The 27,447-nt window shown below is 40.2% G+C and overlaps 1 long non-coding RNA gene and 1 pseudogene across 4 annotated transcripts in view; one reads left to right on the top strand and one right to left on the bottom strand.

Annotated features, from left to right (window-relative positions):
• LOC140697452 (uncharacterized) overlaps nucleotides 1-27,447 on the bottom strand; it is a 55,515-nt gene that overhangs the window by 10,414 nt on the left and 17,654 nt on the right. For 3 of the 4 annotated variants that reach the window (XR_012074579.1, XR_012074577.1, XR_012074578.1), the window contains 2 exons: nucleotides 25,666-25,772; nucleotides 12,190-12,296 (listed from right to left, as the gene is read on the bottom strand). This is a non-coding gene — a long non-coding RNA (uncharacterized lncRNA). The remainder of the gene's footprint in view (nucleotides 1-12,189; nucleotides 12,297-25,665; nucleotides 25,773-27,447) is intronic. The other variant, XR_012074580.1, reaches the window with a different exon arrangement.
• Nucleotides 24,439-25,123, top strand: LOC102535289 (large ribosomal subunit protein uL22m pseudogene; annotated as a pseudogene).

The following is a 27,447-nucleotide window of genomic DNA, read 5'->3' as shown; positions in this document are numbered from 1 at the left end:
AATACAACCTCTGTCGTAGTCAGCATAATATAAAGAGCCTGAAGTTTGGGAAGAGACAGGTCTCCTTGGAATCCTGGTTTGTTACTTGCTAATTTTTGGAACTTGAATAAATTATCCAAACTCCCTCAGCCTTAGTTTTCTACCCATAAGATGTAATATTTTCTACCTTGTAATGACATATGTGGATCACATTAAATAATGTGCTAAACACATTAGTGTAACAGGAACTGTTCGTTTCCCTCCACTCCACAGGAAATATCTGGGTTCCTTTCTCCAGGATGCTTTGCACGTAAAAGAGGTCCCCGTTACATTTTAACTCCCTTTAAATACTGTTTTCCATTTAGATGCTCCTACATGCAGAACATACTGTGCTATAAGTCAGAACATTTAGTCATTTCCTTATTGGTAAGACTCGTTGGCCAGGAGAGAGCCAAGACCTGTTACTGTGGATTCTCAACACTAAGATTAAGAGTAGAAAAGAATCAACACCAAATTATTTTTTCATTTTGTCCAAGAAGCACGAAGGGAGGAGGACCTGAAGATTTTCCGCAAACTGTGACTTCTCTCCAGCCATTTGCATCTAGCCATCGTTTACTGAATCAACAATTGTGGATTTAGGCGTCATATGCACCAGGTACTGTTCCGGGGGCTGGAGACACAGTGTGAACAAGATGGGCCAAGTCTGTGCAGGGGATGGAGGTGGATACAGATGCTCTGTCCCTTCTGCCCTCCTGCTCGCTGCAATAATTTAGGGCAGGGGCAGCAAATTATGTTTTTCTACAGCTGAGCTAAGAATGATGTTTACATTTTTAAAGAGATCCTGTGTAGCCTGCGAAGCCTAAAATATTTACCATCTGGCCTTTTACAGAAAATATTTGCTGACCCTAGTTTAGAGTGACCTATATAACTCTTTCATCAAGACCAGTGTAAACAGATTCATGGCATAAACATTTAGACTCTCTTTAATGAATGTTTTGCTATTTATATAATACAAAAAGTATTATTTACTATGATTGTTAAATAGCATTAAAGGATATAAAAACTAGCGGGTAGTGGGAGGGTAGATTCTCTGTTTCAATTTTGTAAGAAAATAATCCTCTTTTTAAAGTCATTTAACTGTAACTTTGTTTTCCTAGACTAAAACCTCCACATAAAATGTGGACCTTTTCTATCTAGTTTTTCTGGAATTTTTCCTTTTTTTCCCTCTGTACCCAAAACAGAGAATTAGAAGATGACCTGGAGAAGGGCCATCATGCCCAATGACAATGGGGAAGACAGAAGAGAAGTTACTCTGCTGTCACTCCTGCCCTTTGACGATTGTTCCTTAAAAATACCTTAGTGTTTCCATCTAAATACGCTCTGCCTTTCTTCCTTGTGCCTTATTTATTTGAGATGAAACAGCCCTCCTTTCACTCATCTAAATGTGTCTCAGCGCTCTCTCTCTTTCATGCACGCATACATTTCCTTCCCCTCCTGCCTGCCTTGGCTTCTCCTCCTTGGGCAAAGCAAGGATCACTGACTCAGGGCCTTGGTTTGCTTCCTCTCACCCTGAAGGGTAATGCAGAGCCTTGGAGCTGCACCCTCTGCTTCCTGGAAGCTGCTTCCAGGTAACAAGACTGTTGGCACCCACGCTGAGCTTGTGCTAGGCTGTCTTAGTATCACCCTGGCATCGAAGAGTCTGGGCCAAGCCAAGCTCGCGGTGCACGCAATTTAAAGAGGCTTCCAGCTCTAGCGCAAGTGTCCTGGCTTGGGTGCAGCAGACCAGTTTCAGCTCTTCTTCCTCTGATTTGTGGTTGGATCTGGGCCAGCTACTTAGTTTTTGAATGCCTAAATCCTCACATCTGTAACATTAAGATAATGCTGACTTTTATTTCAGCTCCTGGGAAAAGAATTAAACTGTATACAGACATTGATGTTCCCATAGTAACAGTCACGTAAGGTATCTAGCATGCCACCGGAGGCAGTAAATTATTTATGACAAGTACTTGTAAAAACTCCGAACTGTCACTGTAATAAAAGATTCTTACAGGAAATCCTGGGGATCTACTTCACATTAATTTGCACTCATTACTTCAGGGAGGGTTCATTATTCTGCTCCAAACTATCTAATTCTAAGTTCGCAGAATAAAATCAATTAGCACAGGCTGGAGCTGCTGAATTCAAAACCAGTACAGAGTGCTCTGGGGCCCTTGGGGAAGGGAGGAAGGGGAAGGAAAAGACTGACTTCCTTGGGCTGTTGATTAAAACCAGGGAGGAGTCAATGGGTGTGGCTTGTTTGGGTAGAGAGGGCTCCAACTTGGGACCCACTGAAGAAAACAAGAATGTTAGGCAGCGTTCTACCAGAACAAATTTTCTTGTACTATTATTATTGTTGTTATCATTATTTTGGGAAAATATACAATAAAATACACAAAAAAGGTAATGATAACTACTCATAGTATCATCCTTTAGAGATGATATTAACACTTTTGGTTTATAGCCTTCCTATCTTTTTTCTGTACTTATATTTTTCCAAATATTGTTTTGTCACATGCCTTTTGATTTGTGAACCTTTTCCCAAGCCCTTAAATATTCTTCCAGAATATAACTGGCCGACTATGCCGTCATAAAGATGTATTCATTTATTGAACCAATTCACAACTGCTAAACGTGTAAGTTGTGTCCTGACTTGTCATTTAATTAAAATCAATTCATGTATCAACCTGAGATCTCATGTTCATTTAGCTAACAAATCTTAGACCTACAAATATCTTGATCCATCCACAGTATTTCCATTGCTGACAGCACTCCCTTGTTTCCTCCCAAGTGATGCTGCTATCAGCCCACCAGCTCAAATACACCCAAATTCCCCTTCAAATGCAAATTCCCATGTAACTCTCAAAAGGAGAGGGCCATTGCCTGAATTTTGTTTTTCCGTATTCTTTGTCCTTTTGATCCAGGAGATGGATCTTTTGCCTGAAACATTATTTTTTCTTAACCTTACTGAAAATATCTTTTTTTTCCCTCTCTGACTTCCTTCTTCCTTTAACGACCACATTGACCTCTTCATTTCAATTTCAAATCCATCCTTCTTGTTCTCGTTTGATAATGGGATTTGACTTTCTCTTTTAATGGGGATTTATTCTCTCCTTCAGCAGATCTTAAACATTTTAGTACTAAGATCCCTTTCAAAATTCATTGAGGACCCCGAAGAGCTTTTGTCTATGTGAACTATATCTATTACTATTTACCAAATCAGAAATTAAAACAGAGAAATTTTTTTAAGTGTTTCATTTTAAAGTAACATTAAGGAACCTATTATATATTAATGTAAATAACATATTTTATGACACATAACTATATTTCGCAAAGCCAAAAAAAATTCAGTGAGAAGAATGGCACTGTTTAACATTTTGTAAATTTCTTTACTGTCCAGGCTAACAAAAGGCAACTGGATTCTCTAATCTGCTTCGACATTGACATTATTGCCATCTATCATTCTGGCTGAAATATCTGAAGAAAAATCCCACCTCATACAGATTCGTGGTTGGAAAAGGAGGGACCTGGCAGACCCTCTGAAAGGTCTTGGGGTCTTGCAGGGACCCTCTGCCCACATTTTGACAACCGCTGCTCTAAACTGACTCGAATTGCTGAGCAGTCTTTTTATGCTTCAGTTTCCTTTTTGTAAAAATACGGGGGTAATAATAGTATTTCAAAATGTTCTGAAATTATAACACACACACAAAAAATGCTACAGTGACAGGCAGAAATCTCCAGCTGTACATAAAGTAGGGAGCCACTTCCTATGGAGCATTTGGAAGATGTGACACTATCCAAAGTAACAAAGCAAGCTGGTCTTTCCAATAGATATTTAGGTTTCACATTTTACCACGGCAACCAAAACCTAGGAATTTTCTTAAGAAAATTTAAACTATAGTTTTGGTAAAAAACAAAACAAAACTATTTTTATGAAGGTAAGATGTGAATTCTGGTTCAACTTCAAAATGGAGATACACTTCTCTGAAGCACACTGCCAGCAGTTACCTTGGTATCTTTTGATCTAAAAAATGGATTCATGCTTTCTTTGTTTCTTGGAAAATGTAGAAATGTTTTAACTTAATTTAGGACAGGAGTAGAAAACTAATCCTTATTGGGTATTTTAGAGTTAGAAATGTAAAGTTTTCTTGGTGGACCTCATAATGGGTTCTGTATACTGCAACTGATCCGATATGGTACAATGATCGCTATTACATGCATGCTCTGCAGTGGCCTTGACTGCATGTATTCTGTGAAGCTGGAATGTTGGGATACCTCACACGGTCTATTTCACAACAGTGCATATCCTGTTTAACCTGACCCAGTGACTCAACTCAGCCTATAACGGAGGGGCTTGGGGGCAGGAGGGCACAGAAGCCTCTGTCTTTAATCCTAACCCAGAGGTCCAGTAGATAATCCAGCCCTGTGAGAACCACAGGCTAATGATCCTTGTGTCTGGCTGAGCTCTGCTCTCAGCCTGGGGTGGGGCACAGATGTTTTCTTCGATCCACCCCCAACTCTGGATTGCATCTCAACATGGTATTAAAGAGTGGTTGCAGCCTGGATTTCAGAGAGACTGAGTTGTGTCTGCATTTGGTAAATAGAGCTAATGGGTTGCCTGAAGACAAAAGGAAAAAGGCTATGATAGAATTTTGAAAACACTTTAAGTCCCATCTAAGGGTAAGAATTGTTACTATTGTTTTTAAATGCCTAACCCTTCCATAATGTGAGGAATTGTGGAGACTCTCATTTGCTTCTATCAGGTCAGAGGAAAGAATACACTGGATCCTTTCCAGATCTTCTCTTTATGCTAATCCTCTCTGCGGAGTTCCTTAAGTTCATCTTGGCTATAAAGCCCATTATTGATGTCCCACCGCTCCCCTGTCACAAATGAAAGGTACAATCTGGTAGCGAACATTTTAATCTCCCTATCTAATTGGGTGACTCATTCTACCACATAGAGTTGGTTGCAGCATTCATTATCAGTGACTTTATTCTTCGAGTCTTATACTTCTTTGACATCTAAAAGTAGCTAATAAAATCACTGCATCCACTCTTTATAAGACTATATCAAATACTTGAGTGTGTATATCCAACATTAAAAAATTGTCGATTAATTATTTTTCAGTTAAAAGTAATCAGAGCCTTGGAACTGAAGTAATTTTGGAATTTAGAAATTGACTCCGGTGAAACTTTAACTTCTTTGTGTTTAATTAGACTTCAATTGCTCCAATTCAAAAAGGTCACCTAAATTTGGAAAAGATAGCTGATTCTAATTGTGACAATCTCTTGCTTGTTGAAGTCTATCAGAAAGGAAGGTTTTTTCCCCATTTACAGAGTAGCATTTATCCTCATTTTTGATGCACACTGCCTCCTTTATACTTTCACAATGATGACACAGCCCAAAACTCATAGATTCTAAAGAAATGAGGCAATCACACTTGAATGGCTTAGGCTTTGATTCCTTGTCTCAGAAGCTTTATCAGTTTACCATGTGCAAACATTTTAGACTATGTGCACCTAATTTTCTTTGCTGCAATAATGGAACTATGTTTCACCTGGGTCTATTAGGAGTGTTGCAGGTTGAATGAGAAAATGTCTCTAAAGTACTTAGAGTTTCCAGAGATAGTGGGGTCATAAAGTGACTTTATTTCTAGAGAGCCAAGGTAGAATAAACCGGGTGACTAAGGGAGAAGGCTCACCAGGAGTCAAGGGGAAGCAAATTGAGAGAAGGAGCTTGAAGAAAACTGCACAGGAGTTGCATGGGCGCCTTCGCCAAGTTTCCCATGGTGAGGTGAAGCTCTTAGGCTACACAGTGTTCAGTATTGTTCTTTGATTCCCTGGAAAATGGAGGTCAGTTCTAGGCTCATGGTTGAATGCTAGACAAAAGGCTCCAGCTAGCCTGTGAACCATGTTCACTTAGTTTATATACAAGTATTGGACAAAATGAGAAAAATATATTAGCCAAAGACTATACCCCAGAACATCTCATGTAGACCACCATTCAAGTATAAACTGAATTATTATTACTATTTACTCCTGACAATGAATAAACAGGGATTTTTTCCAGCTTTATCAAGATATGATTGATGTACAACATTATATAAGTTTAAAAGTGCATAGCATGATGACTTGACATACATACACTGTGAAATAATTACCACAGTAAGTTTAGTTAACACCTATCTTCTCACATAGTTACTTTCCCCACCAAAAAAAGTTTTTTCCTCGTGCTAAGAGGTTTTAGGATCAACCCTTTTACCAACTTTCCTATGTACCTTACAGGAGTGTATGTTACATCCCCAGGACTTATTTATCTTATAACTGGAAGTTTGTACCTTTTGACTACCTTTTTCTAATTCGCCCTCCCCCTACTTTCTAACTTTTTTTTTTTGTGGTGAGAACATTTAAGATCTACCCTTTAGCAACTCAAATATACAATACAGTATTGTTAACTGTGGTCACTCTACAGGGATTTTTTTTTTAAAAAAGCAGGTATCACCTTCATTTTGACGACCTTTCTCACATATCCATAATATGTGAGGTATTATATGTGAGATAAAAATATGATCATTTCAAATCCTATAGAATTATTGCAATGCTTACAATGTAGTTTTGCATTACAGCAAAACAACAGTCTGAGCTGAGCTGTCATGTTCCCATAGGTGTGTCTGAAAAAAAGAGGGTGACCACATCCAAGTTTAGAATTAGGGAAAAGAGGACCAGAGATAGGAAGGGCTATCAAAGCTACTGCCACTGTAGCTCCTGCTGCAGTTTCCCTGAAAAAGGCAGAGGAAGTAAGCCAGCCTGAGTCCTGGGCCTTGAAGAAAGGGATCTACCAGTAAGAGGGGAAAACAGAAGCACTAAAGGATTTAACAGCCAACAGTTTCTTAAGAACAGCTGAGTGTGATGAAGATGAACTGGTTTCTATTCTCCAGTGTTTCTAGCAAAAAAGACTAGCATTCATGTTTCAGAAATAATGACCACACTAAGAATTCAGAGTATCTCACAGGGATATCTTTCCAAAGCCTCTAGGATGTGAGTCATTATATCAGAATCTTGAGCAAAAGACAACTTAGTTATAGAGGACTTGCAGGGAATGACATTTCATCTCCAAGTCTAGCTAACACAATTCCTTTAAAGGACTAGTTTTAGGGTTCTTTACTGGTTAATGGTGAGAATGTTACCAAGTCCAAACTTATTCTCCTCACTGCACGACAGGCCAACAAAACGAGAGATGAGGTGTTGGGGCAAGGAATAACCACCTTATTTGGAAAGCTGGCAGATTGTGAAGATGGCAGACTAATGTCCTGGAGAACCATCTTCCCCAAGTCAGAATTCAGGTTCCTTTTATAATAAAAAAGGGAGGGGGTGTGTGGTTGGTTGTTGCAAACTTCTTCGTGTGGGAATCCTTTGTTCGTGTAGCTGTCCATGTGGGTCAGGTCATGATGTCCCTGTAAACCTCCAACAAGATAAATGTTATTTTCTATTCTGCAACTTTTAATCTCTATGTGAAAGGAAAAGTCTAAATACCCTTAAAGGTCAGAGCCTTAAGAATAGACTACTTTGTGTATTCTAGGCTCTAGGCAACTTTCTTTCATAAAAGGTGCAGAACCAGCAAGACTAAGCCCTGGAAACAGCACAGGGTTAGAGCAAAAGGAACAGATCTAATATGGAGTCAGATTTGTTCTACCCTATCACAAGAATAGGACAGAGGGACCCAACTATTTCACATGGCTCAAGAGAAGCTGACTAGTCTGTTTCTCTGTTTTCTCCTTACCCAAATGGCCCTTATTTTCTATTACACTGTTCTCAAGAAAGGATTTGATTAATTCCTATCTCCAAAGAGGCAGAAAGAGAAAATAACAAACAAAGGTCTGATGTGTTTTCTTTCTCAGTGGTATTCTCATTACGGAACTAAGGAATGAAACTTTACCTGTAAAATGTCAAGCATCAGCTAGCCTGGTGAGAAGGAATTTGGGGTGGCCAGGAGAATATTGTCTGTTCTACCCAGTTGTTTCTGCCTTTAGCAAGGCAAACCCCTGTGGATTCCCACTACCATGGAGGAGACACTTCCTCATGTCTTGCCTGGCACTGCCACAAGGATTGGGTCTAAGTGACTCTACAGCAGCTATATTTTTGTATTTTTATATTTCAGACACACTAAAATGCAATCATACTTATTCCTTTCCAAAAATCTATAAAACCATTATTATCCCTGTCTTACAGATGTAGAAATTGAGACTTAGACAGATAAATGATTCGTGCAAGATGACACAGATGGAAAAGATAGAACCAAGATATTCAGTTCAGGTCTAATATCAAAATCCATATTCTTTCCAGTCTGCCACCATACACCTCACACCATTCTAAAAACAACGTGTCCAAACGATTTTGAGAGAGAGTTTTTCTGATACCAGCCATGCCCCTGTGGTACCACCATGGCCACGCAAAGACCACTGAGGAGGGAAGATAGAAGCCCTGTGCACCAGCAGGTGTGAGGTCTGGGGGAAAACTCTGCTCCAGTCTCCTGGGGCTTGTATGATCCTGGTCACCTGACCTACCAAGAGTGGCCAGCAGGGATTTTTTTCTTTTCTTTAGAAAGGATTGCAGAGTGGGGAATAACCCCATTCAGATGATTCTAGGGGCAAACTAGCTAACTAACACTTACACACACACAAATGGTTTGCATTTTATGCTTTCCTTACTGGAATCTTTTCCTTCTAATATCTTTTAGAAGACTCTTCCCAGAGAACAAAATGGGCACACTGGAATCATTACTGTATTTTAAATGACTATAGTTTCTGAGACACATATTCTGAATAAAGGATTTCTTCCTGATTACTAAGTATATTATGAGAAAATTCTTACAAATATATAAAAATTACACAACCACTCAACTATGGTTATAAGTCAATTGCTATTATTAAATACAGTAAAAATTATAGGAGAGTGGAAGTGGTTTGGGACTATGCTGTATTTATAGTAAGCACAGTGAACTGAAAATCTGACATGATAATTGTCATCCTTATGTGACAATACCTAAGGAACAATATATTTTGATCACATTATTCTTATTTTAGAATCTAATAGCAAGAAAAACCTCTGGTCAATAGAGTAACATTTTAGAAACACTAGCGCATATAAACAAGAAGTGGTATTTACACAGGGAACTATATTCAAGATCTTGTAGTAGCTCATGGTGAAAAAGAATAGGAAAATGAATATATGTATATTCATGTATGACTGAAGCATTGTGCTGCACACCAGAAATTGACACAACATTGTAAACCGACTATAACTCAATAAAAAAATTAAAAAAGAAAGAAGTGGCATTTAAGGTATGATTCTTCTGTAATCAGCACAACGCCTGAGGTCTGTAGTGTCTGTACAGTTCACTATTGGTTTGTTGAAATCCCAAAATACAGAAGCAGCAAGCTTTGTTTTTTCCATTGTGGCCAGTAGCCTGAAATCTTCTCCAAAGCCATGGTCAACAGGACAGTTCTAAGATGCCTGTTATAGCTACAAAGAATGATAAATGAACTTCTGTTACCACTTTTTAAACTTCTACGTTAGCTCTTGTCATGGAATTCAAATTGTGCCAGCCATCTTTTATTAGTCAGTCCCATGGGATTTTTATTGTTATTTTGAACAAGATCTATTTTTGTTTAATTCTATGGGAACCACACATAGTTCGTACATTTGCCAGAAACTTATTTTCCAATGAGTATTACTCAATTCTAAATAAGTACATTCTGCATTTTTATGCTGGGACATAGGAGGGTGAGTTCAATGAGGAACATCTTTTAAAATTATACAAAGTAGCCTGGACTTTTTTGTAACTCTAATATTCTGGTAACTAAAAGTGATTTGGGGTTTATTGTTTATTAACTTTCAGAGTGATCCATTTTAAACAAAAATACCTTCTTTTAAAGAGTCATTAAGAACTGATTTGTTACAACAGCGAAAATTATTTGTTGATTTACATCACAGCTTTGATTTGTATAGCTGCTCAGTACGTTTACTCATGCCTAGAGACAAACATTATGCTAACTCCAACAACCAGAAAATCAAGATCACATGTCCCATTCACAACAGGAAAAAGGAAACATTTTCTTACGCAAGTTTTGATGCATGATATATCTGGAAATCCTGAGCTTCTTTCCAGAGGGAGGAAGACTTTTTTGTCCTACTGCACTGAGTGTTAAGGTATGGATATTAAGACTATGTCTCTTTGATTTGAGAAAAGCAGAATATTTTTACTTGCAACTTGTTTAACTCCCAGAACTGGATAAAGAAAAAGGGGCAATCTTATTACAAGACAACCTTCCTGCAGGGCAATCTTCAAGTGTCTCAGACCCTCAGGGATCCACTGATGTCATACTCTGAATGTTTGAGCAAAATTGTCTAAGCAAAAATCTATAGAAAATGATGAATCCTGCATGAAAGCGTAAAAATGTGATAAAATTACAAAGCTTCTACAAAGACTGTTTGCAGAACACAAAGGAGAAAACTGAGGGTATTTTTAGTAAATGTCATTTATTCTCTTGTCAAAAAGAAAATAAACCAGGTTTTTGTCTGGTTGGTTGGCTGCTTTTGTTTGATTTGGCTTTTTATTGTAGAGACATAAACCATGGGAGGCTGTCTGATCATGAAATTGATTATGAAAGTAATTATTTGGCCAAATAGCTAAGGTATGAAATAGAATGTCATGTTTTGTCACATTTTGTTTTGCTTTTCAAATGAACAGAATTTGTTTTAATATACTTCTTTATGTAGAGAAAATGATAAAGAGTTAAGATTAAATGTTTCATAATCTCATTGACTGGATAACTCTGCTGACATTTAAAAAAAATTTTTTAAAGTAATACAAGCCCATGTTTTAAAAAATCAAATAGTACCAAGAGGAGTAAATGAAAAATAGATGCATTCCTCCCCTCCCACACCCCTGCCCAACCACCAGCCTATTTTCCCAAAAGAGCAATTGTTAACAATTGTTTATCCTTCCAGGAAAGGGAATATATACCTAGACACCAAAATATATATGTATATGTGTGTGTATATATATATGTGAGTGTATAATTAATATTTTTCACAAAAGGGTCATGTCATTCCATTATACTTTGAATTTTGTATTTAATAATATATTTGCAGATTTTCCCATATCAGCACACACAGAGCTATCATTTTATTTTTAACAGTTGTATAAGAAATAGTTCATTATATAGTAAGTACACTGTTAAGTACACTCTTCTATTGATTAACATTTAAGATGTTTTTATTTTTGTGATTATATCTGTAAAGATAGCTGGTGAAAAGACATCTACATTTTTACTTTTGTTAGAGATCATCTAATTTGTTCAATTTTCTCTCTCACCAATCTTTGAGAGTTACTATTTCTCTAGCGCTGGTATTATCAAAATTTTAGATTTTCTCTCAAGAGAAAGTCAGTTTATAGTATTCTATTTTCACCCTTTTTTAAATGGACAACATTTTACTTAAAGAAAAACCAGAATGTATTTGCTTTTGGAGTGTATGGTGTCTTAGCTCAGTGTTATGTGAACCCATAAAGGAGAAAGAAAATGTTTTGATTTAATAAGATGGGATCAGCAAATGTGGCTAACACCAAACAAAACTTTGTAGACTAATGAAGTTTAGGAAACTTTTAAAAGAGTGGGTTAAACTGGTAAATCTGACATTCAAAAGAGCGGGAGAGTGGGATGTTGTTCAACGGGTAGAGTTTCACTTTTGCAAGATGCAAAGAATTCTGGAGGTTGGTTGCACAATGCGAATGTACTTAATGCTATTGATCTGTACACTTAAAAATGGCTAAGATAGTGCACTTTATGTTAGGTGTATTTTACCATGATTTAAAAAAAGATAATGTGCAAAATTATACATCTATAGAGAAAGAAGACAGTTATCTAAAATATAATTTTAAGAGTGTAAGGGAAGAGCTTCTACCAGAAATTCAATGAAGTACCTTCAGGGGCCAATTAATGTCATTATATAATCAGATCAGGTCTAGAAAGCAAAATCCCTGGTAATGCACTCCAGTTTAATCTAAGGCACAAACGGCTAGTATCAGCAGCAGTACTTGCCCCTCTTCTGATATGGAAGAGTTGCCTGCTGTACCTGATGACTACCAGGATATTTCTCCAACTGGGAAAGCACCTGTTCTCTCGGGCCTCGTCCAAAGTGTCTTCAAATAAACTTGCACTTATCGTCTTCAACACTGAGGACCAGATCTGGTACCTGGAGTTGACGATGATGCAGGACCACTGAGAAGAGGAAGACCACAGTGAGGACCAAGCGGCTCCGACATACAGCATTGTTTCAAAGCATTCTATAGGGGTGGAGGGTATAGCTCAGGGTATGGTGCCTACCAAGCATGCATGAGGTTCTGAGTTCAATCCCCAGTACCTCCATTAAATAAATCAACCTAATTACCTCCCCCAACAAAAAAAAAATTTTCAATTGAAAAAAAGATAAAATCTTTCAAATAAGCTCCCTATATTTTTCTTTGTCATACCTCACAGCCACCGTATGAGAAAAACTAGAATGAAAGGGAGAGTGAAATCTCCAGAACCCAGAAAATAATTTTGTTCACAATGACTTTGAGTCTCAGATCCTGATTAAGCAGGCAGACGAATCATTTATAAACATAAAATGCATTCACCTTGGGGAGATGACTCAGAATAAATATTATGGAATTATCTAACTAAAGTGTTTCACAGTGGGGGAAGGTATAGCTCAAGTGGTGGAGCACATGCTTAGCATGCACAAGGTCCTGGGTTCAATCCCCAGTACCTCCTCCAAAAATAAAAATAATAGAAAGCCTAATTAAAGTGTTTCACAAACTTCATAAACCCATTTCTCAACTATTCAGTGGAAGCTGAACTGTTGCTTTCTGGCATTTGCATGCTATATTTTAGCACAAAGCAGAGGTTCTCAACCTTGGGTGTATATTAGAATCACCTAGGGAGTTTTTAAGTCTGTTGTCTTGGAGTCATCCGAGACCAATGCATCGGAATCTCTGAGGTTGGTCTCCAGGTAATTCTAACATACAGCTAAGGCTGAGAACCAGTGGTGCAAAGATTCTCGACTTTGGTGTGTATAATCCTTGGGGGGCTTTCCCCTTCCCTGACGGGAATTTGGTTTAGTAGGTTTGGGATTTTCCCAAGATCTGCATTTCTTACATGCACCTCTGGTGATGCAGATGCATAAAGTTTTGGTGTACACTTACAAAAATACTACTACAGTGACAGAAATTCCTGATTTTTCATCCTGATCACTGATCTCTTCTGCTTCTCAATAAACCTGATCCCCTGAGCTTTGTTACTAAGGCTCTCTATCCCAAGCTAATAATTTTTAGTGCTTTGTCCCTGGAACACGCCCAAGATCTTCACATATCACTTGCAACGAATAGCTCCAAAATGGCCACATAATTCAATGAAGTCCTGGCCAAAGTGGAACAGAGTGTAAAGATTACATCATGGTTTCTCCATGCCATGCCTTTGCTAATAACTCCTGGAGTCATACTTTAAAAAAACAGCATCATAATATTCAGCACTATCACCAGCATCAAAATGTATCATTACATTGTTCTGCTGAGTCACTAAGAACCTGAGAATACTTTAAACTTTTGCAGAATTAGCCCTCTGAAGTATGCATTTGTATTTTTCCTTCTGAAGTTTTGTCCTTACTAAATTTTACCATGACTATATTTTACTGCTGCTCAACTAATGACCTTAACGTCACTGGCAAATGATGGACACATGTCTGTTCCATGACTCAAATTATCAAGAGAAATATGAAATACTCTGATACTCAGGATAGATCCTGTACATTCGCACTTTCTATTTTGCCCAGGCTCATCTAGAAATCTATATGCTTGTCTGAATAATTGTACCAGAATGGGGTGGTCAGAGCCAGCATTGTGCAGTAAAAAGGGAATGGGCTTTGGGATGAGATAAACCTAGTTCAGATTCCCTGCTCCATCCACTTCTAGCAGGGTGACCTTAGGCAATAACTTAATACAGAGCCTCATTTTTTTTTTCCTTCTGGGAATGTGCAGTTAAAATACCTCCCTCAAAGGAGCATTTTGGCAATGATTAAATGAAATGCAAAAGTGTTTTAACACACTGGTTGATGCATAGCAAGGTGCTTTACAAATAGGTTTTTTTCTTTCATGTAATATATGATTGGTAAAATGAACAGCTGACAGGATAAATATGGATATTCTTGTAACTTAATCAGTTTGAAGAAATTATGGGAAAGGAAAAATAATTCAAACTAGTCAAACTAGACTAACCCTTAGATATTCACTCAACCAAGGGTGACTGGGTTAACTCTAGCATCAGACGATGCTGGGCAGGAGGCCCTCTGGGTCCTGCATGGGAGTCAAGCCAGAAGACCAACCTGGGCCAAGGAGAGACAGAGGCCAGTGCTCAAAGGCAGCAGAGGTCAACACTGAGTAATAGCCAGCCCTCAGAGAACCTAGAAGAAGCCTAGGCGAGGCAAAATGTTGGCCTCTAGGAAGAGACTAGGAGCCCAAGAGTCAGCATGGGGGAGATGGTGGAGCCTAGGCAAGGAGGGACTCCAGAACAGCGAGGCCCAGCTGAGGCCATCCATGAGACGGGTTACAGTCTTCAGAATCACTCTTGTCTTTTTATACCAGCCTGGCTAAACTTCACCATCCTCATCGTAGTCTCTCTTTCTAGTAGGCTTTCTTTGATGGGTATAAACGTGTCCTTCTATCATTAGACACCATGCTAGGATGTGCAGGCCAGATAACGCAACTCCAAAATCTCAGCGGCTTAACACAGTAAGAGTTTATTCCAAGCTCCTATCCCAGCCCACCATAAGCCTGTGGAGGTGGGCGGGAAGGGGACTCTGCTTCTTGTAGCTGTTCAGGTACCCAGGTTCCTCTCCTCTGGTGGCTCTGCCAACCCCCAGTAGGGATTCTTAATTTCTTTTCTTTCTTTCTTCTTCTTCTTCTTTTTTTGTCATGAATTCTTTTGGAAGTTTATTGACGTTTTATGGACTTCTCTCAGCATAAGGTTTTTAGTGCATAAAAGGAAACGCAAATGAACAGTATTACAAAGGAAACCAACTAAATTGAAATACTGATATCAAAATAATAAAAATACAAAGCTGTGATACAGCACAGTGTGTGCTTCCTTATCAAGGTGTGATATTTTCACCTGGGGCATCATCATGCAGGAGGACTTCCAAAGAGTCCCGGAGTGCTCTTTGCTAAGCCTGAATCAGGCTCAGCGCCACAGCTGAGCACTTACCATGTGCTCACGTACATTGTTCTGGTTATCTGTTGCTGTGTAGCAAACTACATTCAAAACTCGGTGACTTAAAACAACCTTTTTATTTTGCTGGGCAATCTGTCTAGGATCTGTATGGCAGCCTCTAGGGCAGCTGGGGTTTCCAGCGGGCACCTTCCAAGATGCTATCTTTATTCACAGGTTTGGCACCTCAGTGCCCCCATCTCCACGTGGCTTAGGCTTCTCACAGCACGGTGGTCTTAGGGTGCTCATACTTCTTAGATGGCAGCTGGCTTCCAAGAACAAGTGCTCCAAGAGATAGAAGTGGAAGCTGAGTATATAAGTATGGGTGCTTTTCTAACTTAACCTAGTCTGTAAAATTATGACAGAGGAAAAATAATTCAAGCTAATATTGTACTAATCCTCTGAAGGTCACTCAACCAACTGTGGCTATGTCAGCTCCAGCATCAGGAGATATTAAATGGGCCACAAAGTCACGTCTGCCATAGTCTACTGGTTTAAATAATCATACAGCTCACCTGGATTCAAGGGGGGGCCTTACCTCTCAATGGGAGGGATACCAAAGCAATTGTGGCCACCTTTAATCTGCCATATATATAAAATCTCATTTAATCTGTGCAGTAATACTTATGAAGTAGGCATTACTGCCTCTATTTTACTGATGAGGAGACAGAACCTCAAAGAAGTGAAGTATTTTGTCCAAAGTCACAAACCTAGTGAGTTTGACACTAGGTTAGTATGATTCCAATGACAGTGTTCTTAATTACTATATATTCTTTATTCTGCTTGACTTGAATCCACTACTTGGAGAGCAACAAAGAGACTCTATTAGAAAAGTAAAACAGTAGTGCATTGCAGAAGAGCTGTTGGTCGTCTACCCAACATTCATTCTCTTCCTCTTCCCAAACTTATTTGGAATAGCAAAGCACACCACTAAAGGGCCATATTTCACAGTCTACTTTACAGTTAGATTTGACCATGTTTTGTCCAATGATGTGTAAGAAGGATTACTGCCTGACTTTCAGACAGTGTCCATGAAGAGAGAGTTGTTTGTCTTTTCTGGATGTCACGCAGATGTGATCACTGGCACTCAATAGCCATTCTGGAACATGAGGGAACATGCTAAAGTGGCAGACTAGTAAAGCCTGGGTTTTGATGATCATGGAGCCACCATATTGGCCTTGGGCTGCTGCCTCTGGACTCCATTAACTGAGGGAGAAACAAATCTTTATCTTGGTCTAAGGCACTGCAATTTAGAGTTTTTCTGTTTCTTACAGTTGAACTGAACCCTAACTAATATAGAAGAGATACGCATATGAATATAAACTTAGCCATAACAGCTTAACCTCAATGATACGGAAGTTTAAGGAAGCGAGAAGTCACCAGCGAACCAAAACTGCATTATAGAGAAGAGGTGCCCAGGAGCAGCTCACGAAAGCTTGGAAAACTCTGTGTCTACTTTAAAATATTATAGAGCGATTAGCATATTTGCCAAGGAATTGGAGATATTTTGAGGCAAATTCAAAAAGCCATGCTTGTTTTTAGTACATATAAATAGGGCTGCCCTGAGGGAATCTTATAAACTGTCCCCCTCTCATGCTTCTTGACCATTGGTGATGTTTTCTTAGGATTGGTTCTGGGCCCGGTAGTATTTTTATTTCCTTTGGTGGTTTGTGTAATGCAATAGAGAAGTAGCTCATTATATTTCTAAAATAAAATTTCAGCATAAGAAGAGATAGGCCCTTAATTTGGAATGGTTTTGATTTAAGTTGGAGAAGTTATCAGAAACCAGGCATAGAAATGAGGTTCATCCACTGAAACGAGAAAGAACCTCTTTGAGTCTCAGTGTCCCTCAGTGAAGGAAGTGGACAAGATAGTCCCCAGGGTTCCTTCTAGTTTTAGTCTTTAGTATGAAGGTGAAAAGCCACATGAATATGATAGTCAAAGCTGAAAAATATCCAGTAGCTTTCAGGGGTTTGCATGAATGTTATTAAAGTGAAACAGCTGTAGAAGAAAAATATAGTTAATTATAGCGATAGCTCTTACCTGGGTATGTGGGTTAGCATTCTCAGTTGCAAGCAAGAGACATTCTGACTGATTTAAACAAAAAAGCAGTTTCTCAAAAGGCTCTTGGAGTAAGTCACAGCATCTCCAGGAAGGCCAAGCTCAAAATCCAGGTGAGAATCAGAACCCAAATCATGCCAAAGGACATACGATAGGGACATGTCTGCTGTCTGCACCATATGCTGGGTGACCCTGTGGGCTCCCTAGGACACTGGTGAATTCTTGACCATTTTAGCTGCTTTGCTTCACTCATTCCATATTTAAAGTCTTGGCAGAAGCATCTGATTGGCTGAGACTGGATTACACCACTGAGCCCAAACTTTCGGGGATGGTGAAATCAAGGTTCAGGATCTTCCAGTGAGACCTATATAACACGGAACTCCCCCAAACATTGGAAAGGGTGCCTACAAATTCCCTACAAATCTTCACTACATCTGGCATACTGAGGATTGTCCCTATCAAGTGCATCTACAAGTGTATTTATTATTATATAGTTTCTGCTGTGTGTATCTGAGACCCAAAGTAACTATGACTTAACAGGGTAGAAATGTATCTCCTGTCATGTTACAGTCAGAAGTAGATGGTTCCAGGGATGGCATGGAAGTTTTGCTCCATGAGGTCATTCAGGGATCCAACTTCTTCCATCTTATAGTTCTATGATACTTGGGACATTGCCCTTACCCACATGGTCCAATGTGATACACCATCACATCCACACCCACATTGTAAGCAGCACAATAGAAAATGGAGGAATGATAGGCATGTTCTTCCATTAAGATACATTCCAGAGTTGAACATATTTCCCAACACATGCAATTGACCAACTCTTAATAACATAGTCACACTAAACTGTATAGAAGGCTGAATGATACAATCTTTATACTAAGCAACCATGTAAACATCTACCAATCAAGGGTTCTGTCGCTATAGCAGAAGGGGAGAAAAGACATTGGAGGACAACCAATATTGAAGAAATCTCTACTTCAACAACAAACAGCAAGCTGAAACTTTAGCATGTAGGATTAGGTGAGAATATAATAGCATTTTCTGTGAGGGTTACTGAACACAGGTACTTTAGAATGTGAGAAATGTCTCCAGATGTCTTAAAATGGAACAGTTCTTCATTTGTAATGAAATAGGTTGAAGAAAAGGGAAAGTTCATGCTCAGTCTCTGCCTTAATGCCTATATTCGGAAATGACAAAGGTTAAAAGACAGGACTGAATGAAGGTTTAAAGGTCTTTCTCGGGGCCGATTGCTACAGCCAGTGTTGTATGCTTGGCAGAATGTAGCCAATCCAGGCGCTCCTCTGGGTCTTTGTAGAAAATGCAGTGGCCTCTAAGGAGGTCAGAGAGGCCTTGGGGCTAAAGGACATAGAGAAAAGACCAAGAGAAATTCACAGATGATAAATATAAGGGCAAACTGGGTGCAAGTTCAAAGCTGTGGAAATAACATGGAGAGTTAGAGGGCATGTGTATGTCTGAGTTATCTTGCAACATGCTCCTCCAGGCAAAGAGTAACGGGGCTCTAAGCCACTGGTGGCAAGGGCAGAGGGCAGTGTCTGGAGAATGACAGCTGGGTCAGAGCCTCCCAGGGCCACTGCTGCCCGGCTGACAGGCTCCGGGGCTGGCTCTTCTGAACCGCACTTTCTGACGCAGTCTTCAAGCAACTGATTTCCTAGGAGAGCAGTGATGCTTGGCTCATCTCCACCACCGTAAATGCCTCAGAAGCTTTTTATAGGCATTCTCTTTTCTCATGCTTTCAGGTTTATTATAAAGATTTACATGTCACCCAAGCAACCCATGTGTGTCACAGGGAGATTTGGTTTAGAGTTAGTGTTTTTGTTTCCTTCTACTCCTTTTTTTCCCTCACATTATATAAATTTATTGAAATCTCTAATAAAAATATAGGTTCCTGGGACTGATACTAACATTTCTAATAATAATTAATAGTAACCATTATTTGTTTATTGACTTAGTGCTCTACATGTACTTTCACATTTTAAAGAATTGAGGTATAATCGATATACAACATTTATTAATTTCAAGTGTACAACATGATTCTGTATTTGTATATATTTGGAAATGATCACCACAATAAGTCTTGTTCACATCCATCACCACACATATGAATGTTTTTGTGTGTGTGTGTGTGATAAGAATTTTTAAGATTTACTCTCCTAGCAAGTTTCAAATAGGCAATAGCATATTATTAACTATAGTCACTATGCTGTACATTACATCCCCATAACTTACTTATTTTACAGCTGGAAATTTATACCTTTTGTCTCCCTTCACCCATTTTGCCCACCCCCAATCCCCACCTCTGGCAATTTGTTCTCTGTATCTATGAGGTGTTTTTTTTTTTTTTAATTTTAGTTTCAACATATACATGACATCATACAGTATTTATCTTTCTCTGTCTGACTTCTTTCACTTAGTATATTGGCCCCAAGGTCCATCCATATTGTCAAAAATGGCAAAATTCTGTTCTTTTTTTTATGGCTGAATAATCTTCCACTGTGTATATATACCACATCTTCTTCATCCACTTGTAAGTTGATGGACCCTTAGGTTGTGTCCACATGTTGGCTACTATAAATAATGCTGCAATGAATGTGGGGGGGTTTCTTCTATTCTTGGTCTACTGCAATTACTTTAAGGTAAGGCAAGTCAAAGGAGTATATTTTTCAGAAAAAGATGGCTAAAGGCCTATTTATTGCTTTTCCTAGTACAGTAACATGTTCTAAATTCTTCCCTATTCCACCAGTGAATAACAACAACAAATCAACAGCCCTGGATGACTGGATAAGCAAAAATGTGGCATATACATGCAATGGAATATTACTTAGTCTTAAAAAAGAGGGAACTTCTGACATATGGGACAACATTAATGAATCTTGAGGGCATTATAGTCATAAAAGGACACATACTGTGTGATTCCACTTAAAAGATACTAGAGTAGTCACATTCTCAGAGGCAGAAAGCAGAATGGAATGGTGGTGGCCAGGGCCTGGGGAGAGGTGGGGAATGGGGAGTCAGTGTTTAATGAGTATAGACTTTCAGTTTTGTAAGATGAAAAGCAATCTGGAGACGGATGGTGGTGATGGTTGTGTAGCAGTGTTAATGTACTTAATACCACTGAACTGTACACTTAAAAATGGTTAAAACAGTAAATATTGTGTTATCTGTACTTTACTGTAATAGAAACAAATTCGAAAAAATATCAATAACCTCATCTGAGATCCCTGTGGTTACAACGGACTGGTCTTGCACATTCTTCTTTCTCTTCCTCAGACAACTCCAAGCAGTGTTTTTATAGCCCTCTAAGTTCTAAGTGTCTATAAGTGCTGTAATATCATAGGCTGCCATAGGCTTATACCTTCTTTGTGGGGATTTAAGCAACCCCCCTTTGTGGCTTCACTCAAACTCTATTTTCTTATTTGACTTTATTTCTCAAATGTCTACCCCGCTCAGATCCTAGGTCAGTGGTATGAGCACAGGCTCCCCATTCAGACTGCCTGCATGGAATCCCTGCTCTACCCCTTGCTTTCTGCAGCCCCTCTGACAAGTGACTTAACTGCTTGTGTCTGTTTCCTCCTCTGTACAATGGTGATAATAATAGTATCTAAGCACGCTGTGAGCTTTAAAGGATTTAATACACATAAAGGACTTAGGCCAGTGCCTGTCACATAGTAAACACTCCATGACTATTAGCTATTACTGTAATAAAACTGACTATTATTATTTCCAGAAGTTCTCCGTGGGAGTCTTCGACGGGAAATGTCTCTTCCTGTTCTGAGCAAGCCTGCCCTCCCTTGTTCTGATAAGAATGCATCTCTTCCTTCTGGGATAACTGCCATTCTAAGTGGTGCTGCTAAGCCCGGTCCCACTAAGATTCCAAAGCCCTGTGTGAGGGGTACATTTAACCCAGGCCTAGACAACCATGGAGCACTTCATCCCTCTCGCAGCAGGGACTAGTTCAAAGTGTGGGCCTGGGACCCAGGGAGGGCCGGCAGAGCTCTTCTTTGGCAGTGAGAGCCAGATGCCAGGATACATCAGCCCATCTTTCTGCCAGGGCTGCTGAGCTGAGACAATGAAAGCTTTGGGATACAGGCAGCTGTATTCCCTGTCTGTACGTAGGAAGCCCATTTGAAATGGGGAGCAAGGCCAACACCCGAGAGAAACAAGAACTGAGAGACAGCGGGGGGTGGCGGGGGAAGGGAGAGATAAAGGCCTATAACTTTGAGTTTGGGGGGCTGGCCACCCTTTGTCAACTTTTATCCTGACCTTCCCAGGTCTGGAAGCCCAAAGAGTCTCTTTTTGCTTAAGGTGGTCTGAGCTGAGTTGTTGTCATTATAACTAAAAGACTCATGGCTAAGATGCCCTTTACATTGTATTTGTCCTTCTCCCTTCCCTCTCCTCCCTTTCCCTCTTTCCTTCCCAGGCCCCTGAGTGACTCAGCCCTTGGTCTGAACCGGGACTGCCAGACTCCTACCCTGTAGGACCTACCTCCCTTCTTCTCTTGGTTCGGGAGTTTTCCACCACCAGCTAATTTTCCTGGTTTCCTTAGCTGGGTTCACCAGCTGTGACCTAATATCCTTATTTCCTCATTTCTCCTTAAGCCTCTCCTCACTGCCTCTGCCCCTCACCTCAGACAACTTCTCTGTCCTCCTGTGAGCAGATGCATCAAGCTCAGGTTTTCCTCTTTTGCTTCTGTTCTGCCTCTTTGCAGCTGGTACTTTTATGCCCTTCTCTTCTGCTCTTAATCTTGGGATATTTGCATAAATGTGTTCCTTTTTGACACAAGTATCGCATACTAACCCTCTTTCACCCACTCTGCCAACTTTTTTTCTCTTTTTTACTACAGAAGACAGTGCTGTGTTACGTTTCATACCTGAAACACTTCCCAACTACACATTCCTCAACTCTGGCTGCTCACTATATCCAGTGAAATGATCGTTCCCTAAATGAAAACCACCAGCAATATCTGATTTCTAAATTCAATACCTAAGATCTAATTTCACCCTCCTCACACCAGTAGTTCTGTTTCTCTTATTCCTCCAGTAAAGCCTCACACTGACCCCTTTATCTAGGGCTGTTAAACTCTTAGAGTTAATCAAAGGCAAGTCAAACAGCTTTTTTCTTAGATTACTAGTCCAACTGATAAATGCAGAAGGAATGAATGATAAAAGTAGAAGGAAGAAAGAATATAGAAAGTCAACATTAGGCAAATACATAGCAGTAAGTGTTGTAGGTAAGAACCATTGATGGATGCTAAAATTAGTGAGCAAAAACAAAATAAGCGAGCAAAGTATAAAGAGAAGCAGAGTATCTGTAATGGTCTCAGAAAATCTCCCCACAAGATGTATATTGGTTATGAAGGGGAAAATTATAACTTTACACTAGAGACACCTAAAAGATACCACCTTAACCAAGTGATCAAAATGAACACCACCACTAATAAGACACATCAACATCATATAACCATGATACGATGCACTGAGAAGTGTACAGTATTCCTTCTAAGATGTTCTTACCAAAAATGCACAACCTCAGTCAAATCATGAGAAATCATCAGACAAATCCAAATTGAGGCACATTCTGTAAAATAACTGCCCAGTCCTCTTCAAAAGTGTCAAGGTCATGATAAGGAAAGACAGAGGAATTCTTGCAGATTGGAGGAGACTAAGGAGACAGGACAACTAAATGCATTTGACCCTGGATTGGATCGTGGACAAAAAAAAAGAAAAAAAAGGACAACAGAGGACAAGTGGTGAAATTTGAGCAATGTCTTCAAAGTAGGTAATGCTATCATCCATGTTAATTTTCTACTTCGATAATTATACTGATTTATTGTCTGAGTTATAGCCTAGGCTCAGGATTTTTTAAAGCTGCTCAGATGTTTCTAACACGCAAAATTTGAGAACCACGGATCTCACTATATGGAAAAGGAGGGAAGTCTTAAATATGAATAATGGCCTGGGAACTAGCTGCAGCTTGTTCCACTGGTCCTTTTATAGTAAGTCCTTGCAAAGATTGCAACTAGCCAACGCTTTGATCAGGACTCTGTGGTGAACTGGACTTTTTAAAGGCGGGGCACCAGCAGACCAGAGAGGAGCCCCATGTCCAAACCTCCCAGCCCCACCTCCTATCTGGCCATTGCTGTGATGACCAGTTTCCTGTGGGCTCTGATGGGCTTCGTGCAGATGCATTTGAGCCTGTGCAGTGAACCGCTCACTCCTGGCCCTCGGGTTCTGCTGATGCTGAGGCAAGAGACACCTGTGAGAACTCACCCATGCACAGCCCAGAAGCATGGGGGAGTTAACAACCGTTCCCCATGTCCTCCCCTCTGTAGATAGTGCGGAGGTTCAGAGGTGCTTTCCATCAGCTCTTCAGAGGGTCTGGGCAAGATGGAGCACAGTTGTCCTTAGCAATGGCTGGCTCAGTTTCATATCCTTCTTTCGTTTCTCTCTCTTTCCCTGTTCCCCTCCTCTATTCTGCCCTATTGCTCTCAGAGTCACATTCCCAAATAAACAACTTACATGTTCTAGGAAATATGGTGGCAGCAAAACTGGAACATCTGGGTGAATTACGGACGCAGAATCTGAGGGGGAAGCTGGCCTTAGGGCATCTTTCACCTCACAATGTAATGGGGAAGAACAAATCTGACTCCATATTGGATCTGTTTCTTTTACTTTAACCTTTGTATTCTATTGCTTTTGCTACAAGTTAATCACTAAAGGCATGTTGCCTGTAACTTAAGTATACATAATGGCCCATCTCCTGGAACCTTGCCTCCCATGCCTGAGTATGAAGCTAAAATACCTTTGTTTAGCTCACAGGAGACATCTTGACCTGTGAATGGCTGCAGGAAAGAAGAAATTAACACATCCCTCTGGAGTCAGGCTGAGGCAAGAAATATTGCAACAACTTCTGCCTTTTCTACTTTACCTCCTTACCTCCTTCTCTTTGTTCTATAAAAGAAACTAGCATCCAAACCCAGGCAAGATGGCTCTTTGGGACACAAGTCCACCATTCTCCCGGCCTGCTGGTTTTCCCAATGAAGTCCTATTCCTTGCCCCAACAACTCATCCCTAGATGTACTGGCCTGTCCTGTGGCGAGCAGTATGAGCTTAGACTCTGTAACAACATTTTATTTCAATCACATATTCACATAAGTGCTTCTCTTAAAATTTATTGAAGATGGGAGAAGAAGAATAAAATTGTTTCTCTTCCACAACTGCCTGGAGAACCTCGGAGACCAGATGAAAACTACCACTGTCAAAGACAAAGTGCACCAAAGACAAGATGTGATATTTGGCAAAATTGATATGAGGAATGTTCATCGATTGTCACTAGAATTCAGTGACAAAAAAGGGGGCCCAAATAATTAAAAAGGCTTTCTTAGAAGCACCATATACGGCAGTGGGAGACCACAATGTGGAAGTCAGATCCAGTTTATATACAGTTGAGTCCACCTCAAGGCAAGGCCAGTACCTGAAACACATCTGATACCACGGCATAGGTGGCTCTGGGATCATGGAAGTTGGTTGCCATTATTGTGTGACGTTGGTGGAAGCCACCACCCCTCCACGTGAGGCACCAAAGACAGCATCCCCCACACCAAATAGTATATTCTGGAACTTCGCAGCTGGACCGTCACATTCACACTCTATGATGTGGGAATTCAGACCCCACAGTGTATATATTTTACCATTCATGTCCTTAAAACCAACAAAAATTAAAGACAAATGCTTTTTATGGGGGTTGGGTGGAAAAATCTTACCAGTTCCAAAGGCTCTATTTTCAGAGAACCCAGACTAAGAATCTTCGGTGAAGACAGTAAAAGGACACCATGTCAACACATCATGGAAACTCCAGGATGTCTGTTAAGAACCTCTCTGCTCTCTGGGCTCTCTGCCCCTCTTGCCTCCCCTCCTTTTCTATGGAAGGCAAAAGTGGCTAGTCCAGTGTCCGGCTGCTTTCCTTTTTGACTGGCTGCCCTAATTCTTCAGTTCCCCTCTGCTCTTCCTCTCCTTCAGTGGCTCCGTTTGTAGCCGACAGCTCATTCTCACTAGCCCCTTGGCCAAACCCAGCAGAAAACTGACTGCTTCCACAGTTTTCCTGCTCTGCTTAAACGAACTCCCTCTGGTCAGCTGCTAATGCTGCTGTTGCCCTTGCAGCCCGCCCTTCCTCTTCCAGCGTCTGCATATCTGCGTTCACAGTTAGCTCCGGCTACCCTCCCCTTCTGACCTGTCGACCTGCCAGCCAAGTTCCCGGTCTGTACCTTCAGGCCTGGCAGCGTTCCTCCAGGGCATCGTCACCATCCCGTCATCAGCTGGTTTCCACACACGCCACTCATGCACTCCTGCTCTTCTGACAAGGGCAGCCGTGCTGTGGGGCACAGAGGGAAAGAATCAGTGAATAGTCCCTAAGGGCTGTTTGATGCCTTCAAAATGATAATAATTTATTAATTCGTTTGGTAAATATTTTTTCAGTGCCTATATATTCCACTCATTTTTCTTAGGTGCTGAGTATATAGCAGTGAATAAAATACACAAAAAAGTCCCTGCCCACATTTAGCTTACATTCCAATAAATAATGACAAGTCAGTGATAGAACTGGGTCCGAAATGCTACGTCTCTCTTTCCTCCTAAAAGAGTTCCTTTTTTCCCCCCTCATTTTATACTTCTTTTCACTATACCTTTTTTCCTTAATGGCAAGCATAGCACTCATTCTATGCTTCATGGCTAAGCTTGTTAGTCTTGTGGCTCAAGATTAAAATTTGTCTTTGCCCCACTAGCCCAGCCACCCCAGGTTCTTTTCCTCTGCTGAGGGAATGCTTGATACTTAAGTAATCTCCAGTTGTAAACTATTCAAGGCTGTTCATCCTTGCCTCGGCTGGGACCCACAACCCAATGGGCAGGAGATGACACTCAGAGCAGGACAGGGGCTCAATTCTCCGCCACGGTTTCACTCTGAGCTGCAGCTCTTATCCTTGGATGTCTCTTCTCTTAGCAGTTTTGAAAATACTTTGCCACATGCTGAGAGCTGTAACTTAATGTTTATCATACTAACAGGAGAAAACTCTTCCTTATGCAATAGTCTGCATTAAAGCCATCGTTGTTCTCAGTAGCAGGACAACCAGCTCCTGAGACCACGGGTATCTGCGGTGTCTGCATGGGAGAAGTCCAGCTTCATCGATGGGCCACCTGAGTCAGAAAGGAGCCTAGGGAGAGACAACCTTTCTTATTTCCCCTCATTCCCTGCAGAGGTAAATGGAAGATGACTGTATGCTCTTTCAGTCTGAATTGCACTCTTGTTGGGAATATGTCATCGTTTTTGAGAATAAAGGAATTTGTACCATAGGCTCCACATAGAACGCTATCCAACTTTTCTGTTTTCAAACATAATTTTGGGAAAAGGCATCTCCACTTCTCAATGATGTGAAAGATGGAGAGCTTGCCAGCTGACCCGTCTTTACAAGGTCTTTCTTTAAGCCTCCCCTTTCCTCTCACATTCTGAAAACTCAAGAGGATTTGAGGGATTTAAGACCCTTCACTGGGGGATTTACTTGGTCCTTGAAAATGTACCTTTACAGATTAGTTATGTTGGATTAAGGATTACCTTTCTTAACAGCTTCTAGCATATAAATACTCTTTTTGGAAGGAGGTGTAGGGGAGGAAAAATAATTTTCCCTCTACCCGGCTAGGTTCTTGGCTGCACATTTGTGCTGGAGCCCGACAAAGACATGATTCGAAGTGACCAAAACAGGAAGATTTTATACCTTTTAGACAAGGAAACAATACATCTGTAAAGAATTGACAGGACAAAGGGGTGGTAAAATGATTAAGTAATAAGCTTTGTTTACATAGCCCTTTGGCCCTAAATGCCCTGCCCCTGGTGATGGACCAGGATGCTTCTACCCTCTTGGTACCAGGTACCTTTCACGTGGGAGATCTGGTTCCTCCTTCAGGGGAACATAGGGAGGTCACAGTGTTCATGCACAAGCCATCTCTCAAGTATCTTTCATTCCAAATAATCAGTATGCCAAAGTGGCATATTTCAG

The sequence above is a fragment of the Vicugna pacos genome, chromosome 7 (genome assembly GCF_048564905.1).
Source record: "Vicugna pacos chromosome 7, VicPac4, whole genome shotgun sequence".
NCBI classification, from domain to species: domain Eukaryota; kingdom Metazoa; phylum Chordata; class Mammalia; order Artiodactyla; family Camelidae; genus Vicugna; species Vicugna pacos.
Note: the sequence above shows the minus strand (reverse complement) of the source record. Positions and strands in the feature narration are given on the sequence as shown.